The sequence below is a fragment of the Ranitomeya variabilis genome, chromosome 4 (assembly GCF_051348905.1).
Source record: "Ranitomeya variabilis isolate aRanVar5 chromosome 4, aRanVar5.hap1, whole genome shotgun sequence".
In the NCBI taxonomy this organism is placed as follows: Eukaryota; Metazoa; Chordata; class Amphibia; order Anura; family Dendrobatidae; genus Ranitomeya; species Ranitomeya variabilis.
The window spans coordinates 273,650,365-273,671,831 of record NC_135235.1 but is presented as its reverse complement, the minus strand read 5'-3'; positions in this window follow the sequence as shown (position 1 = coordinate 273,671,831).

The following is a 21,467-nucleotide window of genomic DNA, read 5'->3' as shown; positions in this document are numbered from 1 at the left end:
AGAACCCTCTTGCCAAATTTTCCTGGATGTATTGGGACATAGCCTCCGTTTCCGGGAGAGAGAGGGGATAGACCCGTCCCTGAGGAGGTTCTGCTCCAGGCAAAAGATCAATAGGACAGTCATAGGGACGGTGAGGCGGAAGGGTCTCCGCAGCCTTTTTGGAGAAGACGTCTGCATAGGACCAATAGCATTTGGGAAGGGAAGAAAGATCTGCGGGTATCTCGGTGGTGGAAACCTGAACACACTCTCTCACACATCTGCCCTTACATGATTCACTCCAACCCAATATTCTCCCAGAGGTCCACTCAATATGTGGGGGCGTGGAAACGGAGCCAGGGTATTCCCAGCAGAATCTCGTCCACTCCCTCGGGAAGGACAAGAATGGAAATAATCTCCTAGTGGGAAGGGGACATGGATAACGTGAAAGGAACAGTCTGGTGTGTGATTTGTGAAGGAAGTGTCAAACCATTCACTACTCTTACAGTCACCGGTTTGGCAAGCATCACCAGAGGTATTGCATGGCGCAGAGCAAAAGCAGAGGACATGAAATTTCCCTCTGCTCCAGAATCCACACAAAGCTCGACTGTTAGAGAGGATGAGCCTAACATGATTGTCCCTTTGAAGGACAGCTTGGAGGAAAACGCCGCTGTGTCTAGTGAACCTCGTCCAATGGTTACTAGACACGATCGTTTACCCGACCACCATGGACATTTATTTGCATAATGTCCTTGTTGTTGGCAATTTCTACAAACCTCGAGTACTCGAGCGGTCCGAGACTTAGGTCCTGATCGAGAAACCTCCATGGCCTCATGAGAGTCGGACGCCTGAACGGAAGATTCTAGAGGTCTGGCGAAGGTGGGAGCCAGCCGAAACCTCTGCCTATACTGGGTCCGCTCTAACCTCCGCTCGTTAAAACGGAGGTCGATGCGGGTAGATATAGAAATGAGCTCCTCCAGTGTGGTGGGAATCTCCCTGGTGGCCAAGGCATCCTTCACATGGTCTGCCAGTCCTTTCCAGAACACCGGAATAAGGACTTTATCCAGCCACTCCAGCTCAGAGACCAGAGTCTGGAATTGGACAGCGAACTGGCTGACCATGGACGAACCCTGTGTTATTGCCAACAATTGGAGCGCGGTATCATGGGTGACACGAGGTCCCAAAAAGTTCTGTTTCAGAGCGTCCAGGAAGAGAGGAGCATTCTGCACCACACGATCATTACGCTCCCATAGCGGCATTACCCACTTCAACGCCCTGCCCGACAAAAGGGATAAAATAAATCCCACTTTCGCCCGTTCCATAGGAAAACGTGCAGCCAGGAGCTCTAGATGTATGGAGCACTGACTCACGAATCCCTGACATAGCTTACTGTCACGAGCAAACTTTTCTGGAAGCGGGAGATGGGATAAAGTCGGAGCAGGGGTGGCAGGGGACAAACTGGCTGCAGCCACACTTGCAGCCTGAACAGCGACTGCGGTAACATCCACAGCTGAGGTTGTGCGCTCAAGAGCCGCCAACCTACCCTCCAGCTGCTGGATGTACCGCCATTTTCTAGCCAGACCCTGGCGCTAGTATTCTGTTAGGGCTGGCGGAACACACCGAGTAAATAGAGAGATGTTATTTGGTGCGTTCGCAGCCCGGGGTCCACTGTGCAGGAGAGAACCTGCTGCTGGCAAATGGTGGCCCTATATGGCGGTAGAAGTGAACTCTGTTACTTCACAGAGTCGCCTAAAGAAAGCACTGTCTCCTGTTAACCTCACAGGAGTACACAGCGACTGCCGAGCAGATAGCAGTTGGTGGTTACGCAAACATACAATCTCCTCACCGGAGGAGCCAGTATTCTAGGGGCTTATTTTAGCCAGGGCCCTGAATCCATACACACAATCTCCTCACCGGAGGAGCTGGTATTCTAGGGGCTTATTTCAGCCGGATCCCTAAACATATACAAACGTAACCACACTGGCGCAAAGCACATAACTTAGATTTGATACTAGCGCATGGCCGTGCAGCCATGCGAACCTTTTATAGCTGCAGCAAGTACAGGACCTTCCTAGAAGGACCAATGAGAGGCTGCCACAGAGCCTGAGGAACTTCAGGACCTTCCTGGAGAACCAATGGATTTTGCTGCAGTATCTAAGCATGTGACCCTCGATCTCCAATGAGAGATCTTACCCTGGGCATGCTCAGAAAGTAAAAAGAAGGACTTAGTCCTAAAAGCGTCTGCTCGCCACTGCCCAGCACTGGCTTCAATAGCAGAAGCTGGAAAAGCAGCAGTAACCCTTTGTACAGAGTCAGACTGAGTGAGGTGCTGGGACCAACATCTCCGCTGAGCAGGCTCCACTGCCTCAGGAGAAGAATGGGAGACCGCAGCAGAGATGGCCTGAGACTCCCTCTGTGCAGAGGCGGGAATTCAACCCCTAACAGGTGTGCTTACAAAAATGCAGCGCGTCTGAGCTCTGCAAACCCCTCCCCTCATCAAACACGTGCCAAATGCTTATGATACACCTCCATTCTCATTGCTAAAGTGCGGGAAATATTTTGGTGAAAACGCGAATGTCACCGATTTTATGAAATTTTGCTTGGATTTAAAATCACGAATCCGAATGTGCCATATTCCTGCCGAATATATGTTTGGCAATCATTTTCCAAACAAATTGGCTCATCTCTATTGGTGACATCTGACCGCACAATGTTGGAGCTTCTGGCTTTCTTTACATGTGATGTAGTCCTCTATTTATTGATGGGGAGCAGTAGCTTTGGGCTGTGTCTGAGTTTATACCTAGTTTTTGCACTTTATTTTCAGATTTCTGTTTCCAACAGAAACAATACAGCTGAACTATAAGATAATTGAACGTGTGTGAACAGGGTCCTATCATGAGCCTTCTGCTTCTGCTCTTTGGGCACTGTACTGTGTAGTTATGTGCAGACATTTGATTTATGTTTTCTTTATTTGCAGGTTTCTCTCCGTCTCTGACATAATTGATCAGGTTTGAGTGGGGGAGGGTGGTCTGATCTCCCATCACCCTCCATAGGTAAGCTGCAGAGAGGGGAAGAAACTTGCTGTTGGCCATGAATGAGGCATAACATGTAGCGCGGCTCTGGGGCACCTGTCATTTTTGGCAGCTTATTTTAACCATGATGGAATTAGTTCAGTCTTATTGGATCAGATTATCTCTGCAGTACTGAGCTTATTCTATGTCTGTGGGTCCAGGCAGGTGTCTGTACGACGTGAGAGTCGTCGGCACGTGTCAGCACTGAGCAGATCTCTGGGACAGGTTCAGTCTGTCCTTGTTAATTGCACCTCATTGTGTTTCAAATATGTCTTGTATGTATATAAATCCTTTTCGTATGTACAGTACAGCGCCATGAAATTACAGGGGCTGGAAAACGTTTTCTGCTATATCGATATCTACGTTACCAGCGCAGTACGGGCATCATGTAGTGGTTTGCAGTGTAGTGACTGTATTATTGCACATCTCTGAACAACAGTTTTGCATGAATGATCCTGCACTACATGTACTGTGCTGTGCCAATCCTTACCTGTATGAGATGATGCAGCTCTCTGCCTGTACTATATGTACAGTACTCCACTATCTGCACTACATGTACTGTACTACTACTCTCCTGTATGACATGATGCTGCTCTCTGCCTGTACTATATGTACTGTACTCCACTATCTGCACTACATGTACTGTACTACCCCTCTCCTGTATGACATGATTCTTCTCTGTACTGCCTGTAATGCAGTGCTCACTATCTGCATAACATGTACTGTACTGTTCCTTACCTATATGACATGATGCTGCTTTCTGCCTGTACTATATGTACTGTACTCCTCACTGCACGGTACTAGTCATCTCCTGTATGACATGATTCTGCTCTGTACTACAGAGCTCACTATCTGCACCTTATGTACAGTACTACTCCTCACCCGTATGACATGATCCTGCTCTCTGCCTTTCTTTACTGTGCTCAGTATCTGCACTACATGTGCTGTACTTCTCCTGACATGCATGATGCTGCTCTCCACCTGCACTATATGTACACCTCACTATCTGCACTGTATGTGCTGTACTGCTCCTCACCTGTATGATGCTGCTCTCCACCTGCACCATATGTACTGTATGCCTATCTGCACTACATGTACTGCTCCTCACCTGTATGACATGATTCTGCTCTCTGCCTTTACTGTACTCACTATCTGAATTACATGTACTGTACTTCTCCTGACATGTATGAGGCTGCTCTCCACCTGCACTATGTACTGTACTCCTCACTATCTGCACTATATGTGCTGTACTGTTCCCTATTCGTATCATCTTTGTTAGGGCTAGCGGAATGCACTAAATAATTAAGAAGATGGTATAAGGTACGTTCGCAGCCCGGGGTCCACCATGAAGAGATGGAATCTGCTGCTGAGTAATGACAGACTATATGGCGGTCCAATGTGGATACACACACGGGTTAACTTGACCCTGTGTGAAGGAAGCGAATCCTGTTGCATCACAGGGCCACAGTACCGCACCAAGAGCGCAAGCAAGGAGTCTCAGAACTCAATCCCAAGACACAGGATTAGAGTTCGTCTAGACCTCCTGCACTCGACACCGCAACTGGGGTGTCAAAGTAACTGAACATATAACTTAAATGCACAAGAGTGCGAGCAGTGCCACTCTGGCGGACGCCACTAACCACCCAGACTTGGGATAGGAAAGCGCTCTAATAGCGCACGGCGCCGCACTGGTGGTTACAGCAATAGACGCTGTTTCGTGTGTTTATTGCTGATAGCTCAGCCAGGTGCTAGATAGCAAACATCCACCTTACACGAGCAGTCATACACAAGGGAGGGGATGATTAATGAACGACTTGCACTCATCAACACACACACACACAATTTCAAGAGTACACTACCGCATGGCCGAGTGGCCATGCAAACTTTTTATAGCAGCAGTGCTACAAGACCTTCCAGATGGACCAATAGGAGCTGCAACAGGACCTGAGCATGTGACTCCAGACCTCCAATGGGAGGTCGTCCCGTGGGCATGCTCAGTATGGGAAAAGCAGGACTTTGTCCCAGAAAGACCTGCTCGCTGCTGATCATTGCTGGCTACAAAAGCAGAGCCTGGAAGGGCAGTAGTAACCAATCCTCCAGTATTAGCCTGAGCTAGGCGCTGGGCCCGTTGTCTCTACTGAGCAGGCTCCACTGCGGCTGGAGAAGAATGGGAGACCGCAGCGGAGATGGCTTGAGATTCCCCCCCTGTGCAGAGGTGAGAACTCGACACCCAACATTACCCCCCTCCTTAGACCTCGCTAAGCTCAAAGGCAGCAGTGAGCTGTGGAGCTCGAATGTGCTCAGCAGGCTCCCAGGACCTGTCCTCTGGACCCTTCCAATCCACCAAATAAAATTTTTTACCACGAACCACCTTACACCCCAAGATAGCTTTCACCTCGTAATCGTCCATAGACGAATCCGATGTCCCGGCAGATGACTTGGAAAACTGTGACATGTGTACGGGCTTTAAGAGGACACATCAGAGGTGTCTCTAGTAGTGTTGAGCATTCCGATACCGCAAGTATCGGGTATCGGCCGATAATTGCTGTATCGGAATTCCGATACCGAGATCCGATACTTTTGTGATATCGGGATCGATATTAATGTGTAAAATAAAGAATAAAAATAAAAAATATTGATATACTCACCTCTCCGACGCAGCCTGGACCTTACCGATGTAACCGGCAGCTTCCGTTCCTAAGAATGAGCTCTTGAAAGACCTTAGATGACGTCGCGGCTTGTGATTGGTCGCGTGGCGGTCACATGACCGCTCACGCGACCAATCACAGGCCGCAACGTCATCTAAGGTCTTTCAAGCGCTCATTCTTAGGAACGGAAGCTGCCGGTTACATCGGTAAGGTCCAGGCTGCGTCGGAGAGGTCAGTATATCAATATTTTTTATTTTTATTCTTTATTTTACACATTAATATGGATCCCAGGGCCTGAAGGAGAGTTTCCTCTCCTTCAGACCCTGGGAACCATACAGGATACCTTCCGATACTTGGTGTCCCATTGACTTGTATTGGTATCGGGTATCGGTATCGGCGATATCCGATACTTTTCGGGTATCGGCCGATACTATCCGATACCGTCAAGTATCGGACGGTATCGCTCAACACTAGTCTCTAGCCTTTCCTGTACCTGGGGCAAAGGATCAGTTTGGCGCCCCCCCCAAACCTCCCCCATTTGAACCTTAACTCTATTGAAACTGTATGACCAAGCCAAGGTACATTCCTGAATCCCCATAATGTTAAAATAGATAACAATAAAAGTAAAATGAATTGCGACATCAGTAGGTTAAGTATTTTTGAATATCCATATTGAATCAGGAGCCCCATATAATCCTGCCTTTAGGGTAATAATGGCCCCATAAGATGCTCCATAGACACATTTGCCCAATATAGTGCTGCAGAAACGTTGATTATGGCCCCATAAGATGCTCCATAAAGATATTTGCGCCATATAGTGCTGCACATACGTTAAATATGGCCCCATAAGATGCTCCATACACTTGCCCCATATAGTGCTGCACAAACGTTGATTATGGCACCATACAGACACTTGCCCCATATAGTACTGCACAAACGTTATGGCCCCAAAAGATGCTCTATACAGACACTTGCCCCATTATAGTGCTGCACAAACGTTATGGCCTCATAAGATACTCCATACAGACACTTGCCCCATATAGTGCTGCACAAACGTTGATTATGGCCCCATACAGACATTTGCCCCATATAGTGCTGCACACACGTTATGGCCCCAAAAGATGCTCCATACAGACACTTGCCCCATATAGAGCTGCACAAAAGTTATGGTCCCATAAGATGCTCTATACAGACACTTGCCCCATATAGTGCTGCACAAACGTTATGGTCCCATAAGATGCTCTATACAGACACTTGCCCCATATAGTGCTGCACAAACGTTGATTATGGCCCCATACAGACACTTGCCCCATATAGTGCTGCACACACGTTATGGCCCCAAAAGATGCTCCATACAGACACTTGCCCCATATAGAGCTGCACAAAAGTTATGGTCCCATAAGATGCTCTATACAGACACTTGCCCCATATAGTGCTGCACAAACGTTATGGTCCCATAAGATGCTCTATACAGACACTTGCCCCATATAGTGCTGCACAAACGTTATGGCCCCATAAGATGCTCCATACAGACACTTGCCCCATTTGCTGTTGCTGCGATAAAAAAAAAATCACATACTCACCTCTCCGTCGCTGAGGCCCCCGGCACTTTCAGTATTCACCTGCTCCTCGTTCCAGCCGCCGCTCCATCTTCAGCACTGACGTTCAGGCGGAGAGCGCGCACTAACTATGTCACCCCGCCCTCTGACCTCAGCGTCACTGCTGAAGACGGAGTGGCGCCGGAACGAGGAGCAGGTGAATATCGCGCAGCACTCCCCGTTATACTCACCTGCTCCTGGTGCTGTGCAGTCCCTGCTTCCCCGGTGCTGCTGCTTCTTGCTGTACTGAGTGGTCACAGTTACCGCTCATTACAGTAATGAATATGCGCCTATGCGGCTCCTCCCCTATGGGAGGTGGAGCAGCATATTCATTGCTGTAATGAGCGGTACCATGTGACTGCTCAGTACAGGGCGAGGAGCCTTCTTGGACCACCGCATCATTAGGCGGCCAGCTGGCGCCCCCTGTCGGCGCCCCCCCCCTGGATATGCCACTGGGACACATGAAAGGTGTCGGTGATACCTAGGCGTGGAGGAAGGGCCAGACGGTAGACCACAGGGTTAACCTGTTCCAGGACCTTGAAGGGACCCAAGTAGCGAGGTGCAAATTTAGTGGACTCAACTTGCAGCCTGATGTTACGGGCAGAGAGCCGCACTAAATCGCCAGGAGCAAAAGTCGAAGTGGGGCGCCGATGTGCATCGGCGGAGGACCTCATTCTTTCCTTGGAGACCCGGATGGTATCCTGAGTGAAGTCCCAAATATCCCGTGCCTCCACAGCCCAGTCTGCCACCCTGGAGTTGGCGGAAGACACAGGCATAGGCACAGGGACCCGCGGATGCTGACCAAGGTCTGGTTGGCCCTCTCTACCAACCCATTCGTCTCGGGATGGTATGCTGAAGAGAGTTCCAACTCGATGCTGAGTAGACGACAAAGCTCTCTCCAGAACCGAGACGCAAACTGGGGACCCCGGTCACTGACAATTTTGTCCGGCATACCGTGTAGGAGGAAAATGTGTTTTATAAACATGCTGCCAAGGCCCATGCAGAAGGTAGCCATGGAAGCGGCACCAAGTGCACTATTTTAGAAAAATGGTCAGTGATTACCCAAATGATAGTGCAGCCACGGGACTTTGGTAAGCCCACCACAAAATCCATCCCGACCATCTCCCAGGGCCTGTCTGCCACCGGCAGCGGATAAAGTAACCCAGCTGGCCGTTGTCGAGGAGACTGATTCTTGGCGCAGGAGACACACGACCGAATATAGTCGCCGACATCACGGGCAATATGCGGCCACCAGTACGTTCTCACAAGAAGATCAGATGTTCTCTTGGTCAGAAAATGTCCACCCACCCTGGACGAGTGAGCTCAAGAGAGAACCTCCGGTCACAAATGTGATGGTTAGTGTTGAGCGATACCGTCCGATACTTGAAAGTATCGGTATTGGAAAGTATCGGCCGATACCGGCAAAGTATCGGATCTAATCCGATACCGATACCCGATACCAATACAAGTCAATGGGACTCAAGTATCGGACGGTATCCCTGATGGTTCCCAGGGTCTGAAGGAGAGGAAACGCGACGCGACGCGATCAATCACAGCAAGCCATGACGTAATTTTCAGGTCCTGAATGCAGAATTAGGCATTCAGGACCTGAAATTACGTCACGGCTTGCTGTGATTGGTCGCGTCGCGGCCACATGGGCGGCACGCGACCAATCACAAGCTGTGACGTCATGGAAGGAAGTAAACGCGCGCATTTTAAGCAAAGAACGCTGCCGGTTCCCTCGGTGAGGTCCAGGCTGCGTCGGAGAGGTGAGTATAGCAATATTTTTTATTTTAATTCTTTATTTTACACATTAATGTTGTTTCGATACCGATACCCGATACCACAAAAGTATCGGATCTCGGTATCGGAATTCCGATACCCGCAAGTATCGGCCGATACCCGATACTTGCGGTATCGGAATGCTCAACACTATTGATGGTACAAAGGTATTGCCCAGGGGCACAGACTCCAGCGAAACCAGAGCCACGATTCTCAGGCTCTCAGAAGGGACAATAAGCCGAGGCTTCTCTTCCTCCTCCTCAGATGACACAACGGAGCGAGAGAGAGTTTCGGCACGAAAGTTCTTTTCCCCGGAGAGAAAATGGAGTGTGAAATGGAACTGGGAGAAGAACAGGGGCCATCTGGCCTGGCGAGAATTTAGCCGCTGGGCTGTCTGCAAGTACACCAAATTTTTGTGGTCTGTGAAAACTTGGAAGGGAAAAGGAGCCCCCTCCAGAAGGTGTCTCCACTCTGAGAAAGCCAACTTCATGGCTAGCAACTCCCTGTCCCTGATGGAATAATTCCTCTCCTCTGGTGTGAAGGTCTTGGAAAAGAAGAAGCAAGGATGCTTCCTACCTTGAGCATCCTTTTGGAAGAGGACTGCTCCAGCACCAATAGATGAGGCATCCACCTCCATTGTAAATGGCTTATCAACATCAGGGCGATGTAGGATGGGAGCGCTAGCAAAATAGAGACTTAATAGAAGTGAAGGCCTTGGAGACCTCCTCAGACCACAATTTGGGATTTGCTCCCTTCTGGGTGAGGGCTACCAAGGGAGCTACCAAAGTTGAGAAATGAGGAATGAACTGGCAATAATAGTTAATGAACCCCATAAAGCGCTACACCACTTTAAGAGAATGGGGTTCTTGCCAGTCCATCACAGCCTGTAGTTTGGCAGGATCCATAGCTAATCCCTGGGCGGAGATGATATAGTCCAGGAAAGGTAAAGACTCCTGCTCAAACACACATTTCTCCAACTTGGCATAGAGGTAATTTGCCCATAAGAGGTCGAAGACTTTGCAAACATCTCTCCGGTGGGAGTCAATATCTGGAGAGTAGATGAGAATATCATCCAGATAGACTATGACCGAGGTGGAGCACATATCCCGGAAGATATCAGTCTTGGAAAACGGCTGAGGCATTACAGAGCCCAAATGGCATCACTAGATATTCATAGTGCCCATCCCTGGTGTTAAAAGCCATCTTCTATTCGTCCCCCTCATGGATGCGAATCAGGTTGTAAGCACCCCGCAGATCTAGTTTAGTAAATACCCTTGCTCTCCGAAGCCTGTTTTATCAAGACTGATCTTTTTTTGCATAATTTTTGGTAAAGGTTGTTCTGGCGATAGATGCGCCACGTTCATGAAGAGGCATGTGTGTCTTTATAAATTTGGCACACCTTTCAAATGCCATATGCCACCTCAAGAAGTGTACTTTTGGTGGTATAAATTATGACTTTGCCAGCTGTGTTTCCTAAGCCCTGGACCATTTTCTAATATGCTTCCAGATCTGAATGAGAGTGGTGCCAAAGGTCACAATTGTGCCACAAATTCACCATTGCGGCACAAAGTGCCAAAAATGCCAATTGTTTGCTCAAATACAAGTTGTGCTAAGAATTTTCAATAATTCAAGCCGGTTTACAACAGAGTTCTTGCAAAATCAATTTGATGAGTTGCCCTCTTCCCCTCAATGTTGTTTCTTAACCAAAGTGCATGACCTCAAAGAAGTCACGCAAACGTGAGCTTCATATCTATGCTTCCATAGCCTATTGATGAGGTCACTTCACTGTACAGGATGGTAAAAACTTAAATCACTGTTATAAAATGTTAGTTTATTCTTCATGGTGCAGCATTTTTCCATAATGATTTATAGTTTTGTATGAATTTAGTTTAAAATCCTTTTCGCTTCTAAGTCACATAATCTGAAACCAAGTGAAAGTGACACAATCCCCTATTTGATGCCAATAACCTTCTACGACTTTCTAACCAACACTCTTCTCAGATAACATCCCCCTCCAGGCAAGTCTCACACGGACAACATCAATGGCTATATATTATCTGTAATCTATGTGGAGTCTCATGTTGCATTTGCAGTATATCTTGTCTTCCAATGCATGTGGCTAAAAATCTAAGAAAATTGGATGCTTTGTATCTCAGATTAAAGTATCTTAAAGACAACCTGTCATCTACTTTTTCTGTATTGCCAATGTGGGGAAAAAGCGGTCAATCGGCAGCAAGGGGCAATGAGAGCCTCCAGTATATAAATATGCCATACTTCTATCTCAAAGTCCTCATGGCGTCCTTTTACTGGTAGAATGGAAGTTTACCCATATATACTACTGAAATGAGTTTGCTGGTCGCTACTGGATTTTTTTCTCTAGGAAGAAGCATGATGTAAAGTGCAGATACCCTTTAAATATATGGTGGAATTAGCATTGGAATAGTGTGGAAGGAAAGTTGGTAGTGTGAAGTATTACCAACTTTCCTTCAAATTTGGAGTCCCCCCTATATCCATACTTGGTAAAGTGCCTGAGCTCTCTACTGGCCCATAAAGGGTCTAAAGATTAGATGGCACCAAGAATCTACAGTAGTTTACAAGCGGTGGACAAGTTATGATGGCAATAGGCGCATGACTGGAACGGATCGGGAAATAAGGCACCAAAATGAGTTGGGAACATGGAGTCTGTTCTTGGGTAATTTGCAGAAGTAGAGAGGGACTGACAGAGTATTGAGTGAGAATGGAACCAGTGGGAAGGCAATGTTGGTCTTCTGGTTTGGTTTCAGTATGTCCATCCTTGCATGCCCAATCAGTCTATATTCTTGCTTGAATCAAAGAGAAACTGCAGAAGTCACCGAGGTGTAACAAAACAAAATGCACATTGTACTAATGCCAATGTGAAGGATCAATTGAAACTATAGGTTTTAATGCAGAGACAATAGTAACTCTAGTTTACAGGGGTTCGCAGTTCATGCCAAGAAAGTTACAATATAGACGTTTCCAAATCTTTGTGGACTGTGAACCACAGTAGACAAAAAATGCCTCATTAATTAAAGCTCAATCCTTAATGTAGTGGTAGTGGTTGGTCACAAGAAGGACCTGGGTTGTCTGTTCACTGTGGTGTCATTACTATAGATGACAATGCACCCTGGCTATGTTTGTGGAGGTTCTATGATTATAGATGGTGGGTCCTCTCTGACCTATAGAGGCACTTAGGTGTTGATAGACAGGAGTCTGTGTGTGGCAGACTCTGTTGGGAGTTCCCACAGTGCTTGAGGTCTCTAAGCCTCATCAAGATAAGGTAAAAAGAGGTTGAATCTGTATTGTGAAATTCTGTAAACTAAAAGTTGTTAAAAGCTAGAAAAGTGAGTCACATGTCATGGCAAGGTCATCACAAATTACACATGTATAATAGAATGAAATCTTTACCTAATATGCTCTTTTCCTATCACCATTGACAGCATCTCATGAGAGAGGGAATCCGGCTATCAAGGACAGGAAACCTACAGAATAAAAGGGCAGAACCTCTCCCCCGCATCAGTTGGTTTCCTGTCTGTGGCAGAGAACCTAGACACAGAGTGCCAGGTAGGGAATGAAGAAAAGACTCCTATGCTCATCCTGCCCAGTCGCCTAGGAGGGCATGAGGTCTGCTGAGCCAGTGTGTGGGGCCTGGAAGCACCGCAGTGGGTCCATTAGGGGCTTGGCTGTAGTGTGGTTGAGGCAGCATCTCTGGTTGTCTACCATCCTATGATTCATTCCTGGTCTGTGCATGTGCAGAGCTTGCTTGTTTGTTTGCTTTCTTGCTGATGTCGAGAGTGCTGATGACATTTGACTAGGAAGTGTTGAAGCACTTCCAGAAGAGGACGGAGGTGCTGTCCAGCCTGGTCCCACATTTAAATGCAGTTTTAAGACCAACGGATGAGTGGTGACTCTGGCATGGAGCAGTTGGAGCAGCAAACGTAGCTGCAGGTCCAACAGCACTCGAAACCAAAACAAAGCAGCGGCAACGTTGACACAGCGATGGGGTTTGTACTAACAGTTCCAGAGGTGTCAGTAGGTCCAGTCAGCAGAGCCATATCACAACCCCCAGAGGAGATCACTCAGGAGATTCAATTCCACGTACAAATCTAATATATTCAAAAGCAGCTTTCTGGTAAATGATCTTCTTGAAAATTCCCTTTGGTAACAGATTGTTCTCTTGTTGTTTATTTGTTAGGAGCGGCCTAAAAAATGCATAGCTAAGCTCAGGCATAAAGAGTGTGCACTGTGTGGAGAGGATAATCAGTTCATGACAGGAAAATCTCTGCCAGGGTTGTGTAGAGAAAACCAAGAATTGCCTAATTTTGCTATGGAGCTTAGAGCAGCTATTGGATCAGAAGTGAAAGAAAGTGACAACTGTAAGAAGGAGAAAAAGTTAACCATATTGTCATGATTCTGAAAATGGAAATATCAGAAGGAGAATGTATGTCCTTGGATTTCTCTTCTTTGCCAGATAGGGGTGAAGGGGGTCGCCTGTGCTTCCCGGTAGAAGTTACGGATCGATTAGTGAGGGCAGTAAGGATCATCATGGGCATAAATCAGTACAAGCTATTATATTCCAAGGGTTGGAGTAGAAAAAAAACGGAAAACCTTTTCAGTGAATTAAAAAATGCTGGCCCTTCTTAAGAGGGCATGGAAGAGATCTAAAAGGAATGGTTCACCTCTTCACGACCTTGGGATTTTTCATTTTTACGTTTTCCTTTTTTGCTTCCCTTCTTTCCAGAGCTATAACTTTTACATTTTTCTGTCACTATGGTTGTGTTAGGGCATGTTTTCTGCGGCATGAGTTTACTTTTGAACAGCACTATTGATTTTACCATAAATGTACTGCAAAACGGAAAGCAAATTCCAAGTGCCGTGAAGGTGCAAAAAAAGTGCAATTCCACAACTGTTTGTTGTCTTTTTTTGGACCATGTACACTAATTAATAAGACTGACCTGCCATTATGATTTTCCAGGTCATTACAAGTTCGAAGATACCAAAGATGTCTAGGTTCTTCTTCATGTGGTGAAAAAATATATTTTTTGTTCACAGAGCTGACATCTTTATTGATACCATTTTGTGGTAGATACGATGTTTTGATCACCTGTTATTGCAATGCTGAAAAAAAAAAAGTTATTCTGGCGCTTTGATTTTTTTCTTCTCGTTACTTTGTTTATCAATCTGATTATTTTTTTTATATTTTGATCAAGCATTTCTGAATGCAGCAATACCATATGTTTATGTAATTTGTTTTGTTTTCAATGGAGCAAAAGAAGGGTGATTTGAACATTTTATATTTTTAAAGACTCTTTTTTTCAAATTTTTACTTGCTTCAATAGTCTCCTTGGAAGACTTGAAGCTGCGATCATCTGAACGCTTGTGCTGCACATAGCACAGCTATGTGTAGGAAAAATCATCATCTTCTATAAGCGCTGGCTGCAGATCAACAATAAAAAGCACGGAGGTTTTATGCAGACCCCCGGTTATCATGCCAACCCGTCGGCACCCCACGGTCATGTGATGGGGCACCGATGGGCGGGGCTTGTGACACTCTTCCAGCATATTTTTGAATACACCTATCAGCCGCCGCCTGCTCTCACTGTTAATAGCGGTTGATGCCAATGACTGGAGGTAAACTGTTTGCCTCAGCTGCAGGCTCACGCTGTTATTTCACGTGTCTGACTGGCGGTAATGATTTTTCCATTGATCAGAAGCAGTGTTTGCTGTGCTGTCTTGCACCAGACAGCATGGCAAACACTGGATGTTCGGGCCCCCCATTGAAGTGAATGGGGTCCAGGTACTGTTCTGGTACCCGAACCAGACCTTTTTTTAATTGGCTGAACCCGAACATCCAGGGGTCTGCCCATCTCTAGACAGGACGACTGCACCGTATTGAAGGGAGTATGAATGGGGTCATGTATCGCGAGATTTTGACTAGGGTTGAGCGACTTTCATTTTTTTAAGAACGAGTCGGGTTTTGCGAAACCCGACTTTGTCCAAAGTCGAGTCGAGTGCAGTCGGCCGATTATCGCTAAAAGTCGGGGATCGACCGAAACACGAAACCCAATGCAAGTCAATGGGGAAGCATAGTCGGCAGTGAGTGGAGGCCAGGAAAACACCTACAGTGCCCATTTTAATGCCAAAAACATCCATTCTTGTTTCTGAAGCTTGTCAATCTTAATTAACTTTATAATAATAGTTGGGCATTGGAAATTGGGGGTCATTTGGCAAAAGTTGTGGGTGGTAAGGCTGGTTCAAGGTTTTAGTGGGCCCAGGAAATGTGGACTACGTCACGGCGGTGGAGCACTGAGAGGTAAGTATTTCGACTTTGCAAGTGCTGTGATCCTGAGAAAGCAGGGAGGCCCACTCGGCACTGGCACAGGGCCCCTCAAAGTACTGTGGTGTGTTTGCACGGCGGGGGCGCCTCCCACCGGCAGCGACACTTTTGCGTACTCTGAGGGGCCCTGTGCCAGTGACGTCGCCAACGAGTATGCCCCCCCACCTGATGAAGGAACCTGCACTTTCATCTGCACCTTCCTCTTTGTCCCTGTGTAAGGCGGTATAACATGCGGGAAGGGGAACCTTACTTTCAGCAGGGTCAGATTCTGGCTGTGTAGAGTGCAAGGGGAATGTAGTGGTCTAGGTCAATGTACCAGCAGACTCATCTAGCAGTGGCTGGGCAATGGGCAGGATGAGGAGGAAACACAGATATAGGGCCAAAGAATAAAGTGGGCTAAATGCAGTTCAAAATTGGTAACAGGACCAAACAGGCGGCATTGCTTTGTTCAGTGGAGTAGCAAACTCAGGAGCAGCAGACACTGTTTTAAGGGCCCAACCACACTAGTAGGCCAAATGCAGTTTAATATCTGCTACTATAGGCCAAAAGCCTAAAGACTGAAGCTCAGCTTTATACAGTGGAGGACAACACCAGGGAGCGGCAGACACCGTTAGTAGGCCCTAACCCCCAATTTTTTTAAAAAAAGCACTTAATGAGAGCCAGAAGGTTGAAGCTCAGATTTATACAGTGGAGGACAACACCAGGGAGAGGCAGACACCGTTATTAGGCCGTAACCAAAGTTGAAGGCCAAATGCAGTTTAATATCTGATACTATAGGCCGAAAGCCTAAAGACTGAAGCTCAGCTTTATACAGTGGAGGACAACACCAGGGAGCGGCAGACACCGTTTGTAGGCCCTAACCCCCAATTTTTTTAAAAAAAGCACTTAATGAGAGCCAGAAGGTTGAAGCTCAGATTTATACAGTTGAGGACAACACCAGGGAGCGGCAGACACCGTTAGTAGGCCGTAACCACCATTTTTTTTTTAAAAAGCACTTAATGACAACCAGAAGGTTGAAGCTCAGATTTATACAGTGGAGGACAACACCAGGGAGCGGCAGACACCGTTAGTAGGCCCTAACCCCCAATTTTTTTTAAAAAAGCACTTAATGAGAGCCAGAAGGTTGAAGCTCAGATTTATACAGTGGAGGACAACACCAGGGAGCGGCAGACACCGTTAGTAGGCCGTAACCAAAGTTGAAGGCCAAATGCAGTTTAATATCTGATACTATACGCCGAAAGCCTAAAAACTGAAGCTCAGCTTTATACAGTGAAGGACAACACCAGGGAGTGGCAGACACCGTTAGTAGGCCCTAACCCCCAATTTTTTTAAAAAAAGCACTTAATGAGAGCCAGAAGGTTGAAGCTCAGATTTATACAGTCGAGGACAACACCAGGGAGCGGCAGACACCGTTAGTAGGCCGTAACCACCAATTTTTTTTAAAAAGCACTTAATGAGAGCCAGAAGGTTGAAGCTCAGATTTATACAGTGGAGGACAACACCAGGGAGCGGCAGACACCGTTAGTAGGCCGTAACCAAAGTTGAAGGCCAAATGCAGTTTAATATCTGATACTATAGGCCGAAAGCCTAAAGACTGAAGCTCAGCTTTATACAGTGGAGGACAACACCAGGGAGCGGCAGACACCGTTAGTAGGCCCTAACCACCCTTTTTTTTAAAAAAGCACTTAATGAGAGCCAGAAGGTTGAAGCTCAGATTTATACAGTTGAGGACAACACCAGGGAGCGGCAGACACCGTTAGTAGGCCCTAACCACCCTTATTTTAAAAAAAAAAACACTTAATGAGAGCCAGAAGATTGAAGCTCAGATTTATACAGTTGAGGACAACACCAGGGTGCGGCAGACACCGTTAGTAGGCCCTAACCACCCTTTCTTTTTTAAAAAGCACTTAATGAGAGCCAGAAGGTTGAAGCTCAGATTTATACAGTTGAGGACAACTGTTATGACCCCAATGGCAGAGGGTCTCAGAAATAAATACCAAGTCTGCAAACACAAAAAACCAGCTCATAGGGCAGTGGTAACTGGGCTGACCGTATATCTAATCCTAGCACCACAAATAGCAGCAGCCGGGGAACGTGCCTACGTTGGTTCTAGACGTCTCGCGCCAGCCGGAGAACTAACTAACCCTAGAAGGGAAAAGATAGACCTTTCTTGCCTCCAGAGAAAAGACCCCAAAAGTTGGATACTAGCCCCCAACAAATAATAACGGTGAGGTAAGAAGAAAAGACAAACGTAAGAATGATCTAGGTATTTAGCAAAGAGAGGCCCACTGACTAATAGCAGAATATAGTAAGATGACTTATACGGTCAGCAAAAACCCTATCAAAATTTCCACGCTTGATATTCAAGAACCCCCGAACCGTCTAACGGCCCGGGGGGAGAGTACCAGCCCCCCAGAGCTTCCAGCAAAGTCAGGAATCACATTTAGTACAAGCTGGACAAAAAATAAGAGCAATGCAAATAACCAAAAAAAACAAGGAAGCAGGACTTAGCTTAATTTTGCAAGAACCAGGACCAGCAGACAGGAGCAAACAGAAAGGAACTGATTACAACGATGCCAGGCACCAGACTGAGAATACAGGAAGTTTATATAGCAACACCCCTGGACTAACGAACAGCTGGGTGCCAAGCTGAGGAAAGACAATCCCAGAGTCATATCACTAGTGACCACAAGAGGGAACCAAATAATCCAATTCACAACAGTACCCCCCCCTTAAGGAGGGGTCACCGAACCCTCACCAAGACCACCAGGACGATCAGGATGAGCGGCGTGAAAGGCACGAACCAAATCGGCCGTATGAACATCAGAGGCGACCACCCAGGAATTATCCTCCTGACCATAGCCCTTCCACTTGACCAGATACTGAAGCCTCCGTCTGGAGAGACGAGAATCCAAGATCTTCTCCACCACGTACTCCAACTCGCCCTCAACCAACACCGGAGCAGGAGGCTCAACAGAAGGAACCACAGGCACAACGTAGCGCCGCAACAAAGACCTATGGAACACGTTGTGAATGGCAAACGACACCGGAAGATCCAAGCGAAAGGACACTGGATTAAGGATTTCCAAAATCTTATAAGGACCGATGAAGCGAGGCTTAAATTTAGGAGAGGAGACCTTCATAGGAACAAACCGAGAAGACAGCCATACCAAATCCCCAACACGAAGTCGGGGACCCACACCGCGGCGGCGGTTGGCAAAACGCTGAGCCTTCTCCTGTGACAACTTTAAGTTGTCCACCACATGATTCCAGATCCGCTGCAACCTATCCACCACAGAATCCACCCCAGGACAGTCAGAGGATTCAACATGTCCCGAGGAAAAACGAGGATGAAAACCAGAGTTGCAGAAAAATGGCAAAACCAAAGTAGCGGAACTAGCCCGATTATTAAGGGCAAACTCAGCCAATGGCAAGAAGGTCACCCAATCATCCTGATCTGCAGAAACAAAACACCTCAAATAAGCCTCCAGAGTCTGATTTGTTCGCTCCGTTTGGCCATTAGTCTGAGGATGAAAGGCAGACGAAAACGACAAATCAATGCCCATCTTAGCACAAAAGGATCGCCAGAACCTGGAAACAAACTGGGATCCTCTGTCAGATACGATATTCTCAGGAATGCCGTGTAAACGAACCACATTCTGAAAGAACAAAGGAACCAGATCGGAAGAGGAAGGCAGCTTAGGCAAAGATACCAAATGGACCATCTTGGAAAAGCGATCACATACCACCCAGATGACAGACATGCCCTGAGACACTGGAAGATCTGAAATGAAATCCATGGAAATGTGTGTCCAAGGCCTCTTCGGGACAGGCAAGGGCAAGAGCAACCCGCTGGCACGAGAACAGCAAGGCTTAGCTCGAGCACAAGTCACACAGGACTGCACAAATGACCGCACATCCCGTGACAAGGAAGCCACCAAAAGGACCTAGCCACCAAATCTCTGGTGCCAAAAATTCCCGGATGCCCTGCCAACACCGAGGAATGAACCTTGGAAATGACTCTGCTGGTCCACTTATCAGGAACAAACAGTCTGTCAGGTGGACAAGAGTCAGGTCTACCAGCCTGAAATCTCTGCAACACACGTCGCAAATCTGGAGAAATGGCTGACAAGATTACTCCCTCTTTAAGAATACCAACTGGTTCTGCGACTCCAGGAGAGTCAGGCACAAAGCTCCTTGAAAGAGCATCAGCCTTCACATTCTTTGAACCTGGTAAAAACGAGACCACAAAGTCAAAACGGGAGAAAAACAATGACCAACGGGCCTGTCTAGGATTCAGGCGTTTAGCAGACTCGAGATGCATCAGATTTTTGTGATCAGTCAAGACCACCACACGATGCTTAGCACCCTCGAGCCAATGACGCCACTCCTCAAATGCCCACTTCATGGCCAACAACTCCCGATTGCCAACATCATAATTCCGCTCAGCAGGCGAAAACTTCCTAGAGAAAAAAGCACATGGTCTCATTACAGAGCAACCAGGGCCTCTCTGCGACAAAACGGCCCCTGCCCCAATCTCAGAAGCATCCACTTCAACCTGAAAGGGAAGTGAGACATCAGGCTGGCACAAAACAGGCGCCGAAGTAAACCGGCGCTTCAACTCTTGGAAAGCTTCCACGGCTGCAGGAGCCCAGTTAGCAACATCAGAACCTTTCTTGGTCATATCCGTCAAAGGTTTAACAACGCTAGAAAAATTAGCGATAAAACGACGGTAGAAGTTAGCAAAACCCAAGAACTTCTGAAGACTCTTAACTGACGTGGGTTGAGTCCAATCATGAATAGCTCGGACCTTGACTGGGTCCATCTCCACCACAGAAGGGGAAAAAATAAAACCCAAAAAGGGAACCTTCTGTACTCCAAAGAGACACTTTGAGCCCTTAACAAACAAAGCATTCTCACGCAAAACCTGAAACACCATCCTGACCTGCTCTACATGCGAGTTCCAATCATCAGAAAAAAACAGAATATCATCCAGATAAACAATCATAAATTTATCCAGATACTTCCGGAAAATATCATGCATAAAGGACTGAAACACTGAAGGAGCATTAGAGAGCCCAAAAGGCATCACCAAGTACTCAAAATGACCTTCGGGCGTATTAAATGCAGTTTTCCATTCATCTCCTTGCATAATGCGCACAAGGTTGTACGCACCACGAAGATCTATCTTGGTGAACCACTTGGCACCTTTAATCCGGGCAAACAAGTCCGACAACAGAGGCAAAGGATACTGAAATTTAACAGTGATTTTATTCAGAAGCCGATAGTCAATACAAGGTCTCAAAGATCCGTCCTTCTTGGCCACAAAAAAGAATCCCGCACCAAGAGGGGAAGAGGATGGACGGATATGCCCCTTCTCCAGAGATCCCTTGATATACGAACGCATTGCGGTATGCTCAGGTACAGACAGATTAAATAATCTTCCCTTAGGAAATTTACTACCTGGAATCAAATCTATAGCGCAGTCACAGTCCCTATGAGGAGGAAGAGCACTGGACCTGGACTCGCTGAATACATCCTGATAATCAGACAGTTACTCAGGAACTTCCGAAGGAGTAGAGGAAGCAATAGACACCGGCGGGGAATCACCATAAATTCCCTGACAGCCCCAACTTGACACAGACATTGCCTTCCAATCCAAGACTGGATTATGGGTCTGTAACCATGGCAGACCCAAAACGACCAAATCATGCATTTTATGCAGAACAAGAAAACGAATCACCTCCCGATGTTCAGGAGTCATGCACATGGTTACCTGTGTCCAAAACTGCGGTTTATTTTCCGCCAATGGCGTAGCATCAATACCCCTCAGAGGGATAGGATTTACCAACGGCTCAAAAACAAAACCACAGCGCTTGGCAAATGACAGATCCATAAGACTCAGGGCAGCACCTGAATCCACAAACGCCATAACAGGATAAGAAGACAATGAGCAAATTAAAGTCACAGACAAAATAAATTTAGGTTGCAAATTACCAATGGCGACAGGACTAACAACCCTTGTTAGGCGTTTAGA